This window comes from Neophocaena asiaeorientalis, unplaced genomic scaffold (assembly GCF_003031525.2).
Source record: "Neophocaena asiaeorientalis asiaeorientalis breed wild unplaced genomic scaffold, Neophocaena_asiaeorientalis_V1.1 scaffold57, whole genome shotgun sequence".
In the NCBI taxonomy this organism is placed as follows: Eukaryota; Metazoa; Chordata; class Mammalia; order Artiodactyla; family Phocoenidae; genus Neophocaena; species Neophocaena asiaeorientalis.
The window spans coordinates 7,652,525-7,659,698 of NW_020172731.1; positions in this window are offsets into that span (position 1 = coordinate 7,652,525).

Sequence of the window (7,174 nt, forward strand, 5' to 3'; positions counted from 1 at the left end):
CTCCTGGGTCATTTTTCTCTTAGCTCAGCTTCCTAGAGACATGCAGAGGCCAGGGTAGTGGATCCAGCCAAAACATGTCCTTGGCGGAGATGCCAAGATAGAGCCTTGAAGAACAAAGGAAGTGTAACAGATAAGTGGCTTCCTCTGAAGGAATCCAGAGGGTTATGACTACAGTGAGCTGTTGGCACCAGCGGGGGATGGAAACCGGGCCTTGCAAACTGAATCCCAGCTTGTCTGGGATGCATTCAAACCTGGCACGTGTGTAGGATGAACGAGGGCTGGATGCAGGATGCTGTGGGGCTCCCTCTCAGTGGTGTGGCCTTTCCCAGGAGCCCAGCCAAACGATGGAGAAGGGGACTGAGTCACAGGGGGAGCTGAGCTGTGTGCTGCTTCAGGCCAGGGAGGAATAAGGAGACTTGTCCTGATTTCTTTAAAAAGAAAACACACAAGTTCTTTCTATTTAGCCAAGCCTTAGGCAGATAAGAAGTATCCTTTCCAAATTCAGGGCAGTGTCTTTCTGATACTGGAATCACTTGGTTTGCTAGCTAAAAAAGCTAAAAACTTCAGGCCTGGTGAACTTGAATCTGAGGTAATTTGGGAAATTTGCAAAGTTTAACACATGCCCCGTGTGAGTCCTTTGCCCTAGATAAGTAAAAATCCTGCCTCTAGTTACAAACAGAAGGACCGTGAAGCTTGCGTTTTGTATACCAAGCAGTGATGGTGGCTTCCAGAAGACCTAAATGAAATTCAAGACATTCATTCACTTCCCCAAACATATTTAAATCCTGAAGCTGAGACCCTGTGATACTTTAGATAATAAATAGTTCAGTGACTGCAGTGGTACCAGCCTCCCTCAGCTAGTTATCTGACAAATTGTTGCAAGACAATTTATACATCTGAGCTTCTGTTTTTGCATTTTCAAAAGGGTAGAGTTGACTGAATGCAATTGGAACCAAGAATTCTTCCGGTTTTGTCTGGGTTGAACAGAGGACCCCCATCAAGGAAAATGGGCTCCAGGAGCCAGTGACCAGCATCTGCTTTTATTTTGCTGAGGTTTAGTGGTTGAGAAACTAGGCTTTGATGCAAGACCTTCCTGTTTGAAACCAAACTCTGACACCCATTAGCTGTATGACTTTGGGCAAGTTACTTAACATCTCTATGTCTCAATTTTCTCATCTAAAAGGGAATATAATAATTAGATATTCCTCCCAGGTGTTACAAGCATGTAAAGAACTTAGAATCTCACCTGCCTGGTAGAAACACTCAACAAATGTTGGCTTTAGTATGCATTTTGCGTTTTACAGATGATCCTTTGGAAGACCTTCCAGCTTAATCACCGAGACCTTCCCTTGGGCTTGAAAGTACATTTTACTACATGTGCTGGGATAGTATGCTATGTTCTTTTAGAGTCAACAAATATTTACTAAGGCTTTACCTGGTACAAAGGTGCAGAGGAAAGGCATATACTTTGCCTTCACGCAGCTATTAGTCTTGTCTGAGATAGGCATTTTATTGTTGGTTTACTTGCCTGTAATTGTACAAAGAACTATGAACAAAGGAAGAATCTGTTAGTCCTTCGAATCCTTTTTTCTTTGCTTTCATGGCAGAATCTCATTTTGATCCTGACAACAGTCCTGTGCAAAAAGCAGGCAGTATTTAGGAGAGTGGTTTTCAATACTCAGTGACTTATGGGGTTCTTTGGAGGCCCTTAGAAGCCAAGGGGGGAAGTGAAATGAACATAAGGGTCTCCCTGTCCCTCCTCCAAGTACACATGAACACACTTCCTCCAATCAGAAGATGTCTATTCTAACTATTTGAGCTTCCTCAGGAAGCTGTCATTAAATCAGGTTCTGCTGGGTGTAGAGGGTGGTGTGGAGGAAGAAATCCAAGATCTGGCTTTTTCCTGCAAATTAGGACTTCTGAGAGGATGGCCTTGGCATAGAACTGAGGCTCAAGAAGGAGAGGCAGAGCCTCAGGGCTCTTTCTCATGAAGGTATTTGTTTCCCTTTGTTTGTTTGTTTTTAGTAGATTGGAGCCTGTAAACAATTTAGGCCACAGTCCCAGAGGGTAAAACCATTTCTGAGCACCTACTTCACTCAGCAACTTCACTCAGAATTACACACGTAAAACCTGCAAACATTGGGATGAAAAAAGGGAATCAAACTTCAGACTGGAATAAAATGCACTGCAATTCTGAAAGACATATGATACATTTTAACCCATTTTATAAATACACGCCATTTAGGAATATTAAAAAAATTATTGACTCATTCATAAAATAAGCTGGTCTAAGGGAAGCCTGTGTTTAGACTTTCTAGGTCTTGGAGCTTTTGCTGATGGCCCAGTCTGGGGCATGCTCTGCTTCCAGCCTTTTGCACCAGCATGTACACTCACACGTGGGCCTGCACTAGGATGTGGGTTTCTGAATCTACCCATTTCAACTTCACACTATAACAGTACCTCACCTGTTAAAGAATGGGGCATGTGACGTTTTGATGAGGTCTTCTTGGTGCAGCCGTTTTGACTCTGGGACATTTTAGCCTGGGGAAAAAATCAAATAATTAAACTTTCAGGGAAAAAATTCTGAGTAATGTGCATGACAGAAAGATCAACTCATGTCTCATTTTCTCTCCTAGTAGCACTTTGACAAAACTACCAAATAAACATGTGCATCATTCATACCTCAAACCCCGCACCTTTCCCCATCTCTACTCTGCTGCTTACCCCAAACCTGCCTCTGTTCCCAACCACAATCCCTGTTCTTAGGGTTACGGAAAAAATAAGGACAGAAAAGATAAAACAACAGTTTATTATTACTTAAGTGTCCATTTAAACAGTGCACTAAACAGACAATTTTAAATTGACAAAAATGATGGCATATGTATGTATCTCACTTGAGAGAATACCTGACACATATGATAAACATGTGTAATGTATTTGTATTTGTTATATATAATGTGTAATATATTTGCGTATATTAACTCACTTAATCCTCACAACATACTGAGGCACAAAGAGGTTAAACAGTTTGCCTAATATTACTTTGCAATGCAAGTGTGTTGGGGCTATGCTTCAGACCCAGCCAGACTGTGTTCCTAACCACTGTGTCACCTGCACATGTGTCCTCAAATCAGATGGTGAGGATGTCACCAAATGCATTATTATTTATTTATTTATTTATTTTGCGGTATGCGGGCCTCTCACTGTTGTGGCCTCTCCCGTTGCGGAGCACAGGCTCTGGACGCGCAGGCTCAGCGGCCATGGCTCACGGGCCCAGCCGCTCCGCGGCATGTGGGATCTTCCCGGACCGGGGCACGAACCCGTGTCCCCTGCACCGGCAGGCGGACTCTCAACCACTGCGCCACCAGGGGAGCCCCAAATGCATTATTTTTTACCTTAAATATAGAGTTTAAGATGGATTAATGAAAGGCAATGTCCAAATATACAACTTGATTAAATCTACTCACTGATAGATGCAAGTGGAATTCACTGTGGAGCAGCTGACATGGGGCAATTAATAAATGAACTTTATTTGTCCAATCTGGAAAACACCAAGAATATGAGCAGAACATCTGTGGAGAAGAAACACCATAGAGAGTGCTTAAATGTACGAGGACTGAGAGAAGAAATCTGAGACTTTTGAGCCTGGAAATGGAATACAAAGGCAGAACTATCAGAGAAGAATCTCTTTATAATTTTCTTATGAATTCCTCATGAATAAAATGTTTGATATCAGAATTTGTAACTGAGCAGGACCCTATGGTGCCTTCCCACAACTGACCTCCCCCCAGGCCCTCCTCCGTCTGCCTTTTGTCTGTAGAAAAACTTTAGTCAAAGAATATATTTAAACAGAGAAGTGAGAAAATGCAGAAAGAAAGGAAAACAGTCAGAATACAAAATAATAATAGTTTAGCCATTAAACAAAGTCAAGGACCTTTCATTCCTCCTCGAGGGCTATAGAGAATATTCTGAGTCATGTCCTTTGAGCTGTCTGATAGATACTGAACCTCACCCTCTGCCCCCACCAGGTAGAAGAAGTTAACTGTGTGCTGTCCACAAGCAAGTAGACCCCAGACTGGTTGAAACCAGAAGGTTGATGATGCTGACTCCCGATTACCTCACCACCAACCAATCAGAAGAGTGTCCACGAGCTGACCACACATTCCACAACCTCCCTCCCTCACCCTGTCTTTAAAAATCTTTCCCTGAAAGCCTTCAGGGAGTTTGGGTCTTTTAAACACTAGCTGTCTGGACTCCTTGCCTGGCGCCCTGCAATATACACTGCCCTTTCCTTCACCACAACCTGGGGTCAGTAGATTGATTTTACTGCAAGTGGGCAAGCAGACCCAAGTTTGGTTTGGTAAGAAAACCACTTTAATCAAATGCCCCTGTGGTTCAGAAGAGTGGGTTTTCAGATAATTTACCGAAAGAAGTTTCCTAATACATTTAGATTTTTCTGGTTGACACCAGCAATGAGGAATGAGTGGGGTAGGGGGAGGTGGGCTAGGTTCAGGGATACGGAATGGAGGAAGGGGAGATGAAAACTATCGTACAAACAGCACATACTAGGCCCCAGGTTTCAACAAAAATGACAAATGAGGACATATGCAGGGGTAGAGTGAGGGTCAGGATAAGACAGTTGACATTACCTGGTAATCTTTTTTAAAAAGTAAAGATTTCTTTTTAGGAGGAAATCTGTATCTACAAGAATGGCTCATGGGGAAGAATTATTGATCAGTGGCTGGCATTGACAGCTAATATTTATTACACATTTACTGATGCTTTAGATAGATGTATTACTTCATTTCAGACTCATAAGAATCTTGCAGGGTAGGTATTTTTATTTCCCACCTCTATAGCTCAGGAAAACAGGAGCATAGAGTCAGCAACTTGCCTAAGGTCATCTGGGAAGAATGGCAGAAGCTGGGATTTGAACCCCGTCACATCCCTCTAGGGCCTGACTTCATAATCGTGAGAGTCCCTTGAAGGCCAGGAGTGGGGACTCCCTCCTCCCCCCAGACCAGCTGCCAGAGCAGTAAATCTGTCCAGATATAATGTCTGTTTTTTAAATATCTTTTTACCTTTTATTTTTATACGTCTCATTTTAGACGGTACTCATCTCAACAGAGGGGAATATAAATGTGGACAGAAATCATGTCTACATTTTGGAAAATCTAATTTGGAAACAAAATTTTAAAAGTCCTGCCATGAATTTCCTAACTCGGTCCTCTTGAGGCTGACAGTGAAAATTTGCTCTCAGAAGTCATGGTGGGTTGGCTACCAGAGGCTTTCCTAACCAAGGAAATAAAACTGTTAAACCAGGAAACTGAGAGGTGAGCATTTTAAAACTCCAGGTTTTTGCAGGCCTTATCATGTTAAAAAAACCTTCAGAAAAACTAACACTTTAGAAGCTGTATATGTATTTATAATTTATGTAAAATGGCTGTCCTTAATTTTTGGCTGATCATAACAGCTGGCTTATCATAGGTGCTCAATAAATACATTTTTTTGGTTTTGTTTTTTGGCCGTGCGATGCAGCTTGTGGGATTTTAGTTGCCCAACCAGGGATCGAACCCGGGGCCCCCTGCAGTGGAAGTGCCGGGACCAGGGAATTCCCTAAATACATTTTAAATAAGCAGATGGATGAATGAGTTTGGCAAAGCCAATGCCAATACCAGCACTGGCCAAGACAGCAATATCTAATATTTATTGATGACTTGTTATGTGTCAGGTATAGCTTAAATATATAGCACACTCACTCATTCAAACCCTCAAGCAACCGTTGGAAGTAAGGACTACTTTTAATCTTTATTTTGTAGATAAGAATACAGGGACCAAAGATATTTCACACTTACTCAAAGTAAGTTGTATACCCACGATTTAAACTTGGGCCCTATAGCCTGGGGCTTATCCTGGGATCCACTGGTACAAGCCCCCTCCAAGAAACAAAGCTCATCTGGGCCTGATTAAGCTCTGTTTAGTCACTCCCAGAAAAAAAGTGGTCTGCAGGCATTCTGGAGGGGCCTCTTGGAATCTAGTGATGAGGCTGACCAATGAGGTTATGCAAGGGCAAAATGACGTTGGGCCGTGAGTGAGGATGGGCTGTGGCCAGGCTGGGGACTAAGGGAGTTGTCACTTCCTGTGGCTGATGGAGGTGGTGCTCCTTTGTCAGAGTTCTGTAGGGAATCCAATTGGAAATATGCTTTTAAAAGTGGATGAAGGGAGGGGAAAAAAAAGTGAATGAAACCGGGAATATGGTGATTATGAGCCTCAGTTGTCAGTATCTAAATTCAATATGGTGTCCAATATGTACCCCAGCAGAATGAGAAGGTAAGAGAAGCCCAACCTCAAACACCTCTTTGAGTTATAAGGCGCAGCCTTGGGAGAAGAAGGATCACCACTGTCAGTAGAAATAGGGTGTCCTATCTTAGGTACTGGCCCTCTAGGAGGTCCTGGATTGCCCAGAACAATCCAGACACGGCAAAAGTACCTCCCAGCAGGAAACCATCTGGATGGACTTTAAAAAAGATTCATAAAGTCTCCCAGCTTCTCCTTGACTGTCATAATGACAGAACGGAACTTGTGGTGGCAACCCAAGAGAGGGTTCTCCCAAAGCCCTCCAGGGGTGGGGTGAAAACATTATGTGTGTATATATATATATATCCCTCAAATCCAAGGGTTATAAAAAAGACCAGAGGCTTTCAATAACATATTTTTTTAAAAGACATTTCACTTGATCTTTTTTTTTTTTTACAGTTTTTTAAATTTTTATTTATTTATTTTAAGTTTTGGCTGTGTTGGGTCTTTGTTGCTGCGTGGGGGCTTTCTCTAGTTGTGGCGAGCAAGGACTACTCTTCGTAGCGGTGCTCAGGCTTCTCATTGCGGTGGCTCCTCTTGTTGCAGAGCACGGGCTCTAGGCGCACGGGCTTCAGTAGTTGTGCATGTGGGCTCAGTAGTTGTGGCTTGCAGGCTCTAGAGCTCAGGCTCAATTGTTGTGGCGCATGGGATTAGTTGCTCCATGGCATGTGGGATCTTCCCGGACCAGAGCTTGAACCTGTGCCCCCTGCATTGGCAGATGGATTCTTAACTACTGCACCACCAGGGAAGTCCCTCAATAATATTATTTAAAAAGCAGAACTTTTTTTTCCCTGAATGAAATCATGTCTGAAACCTC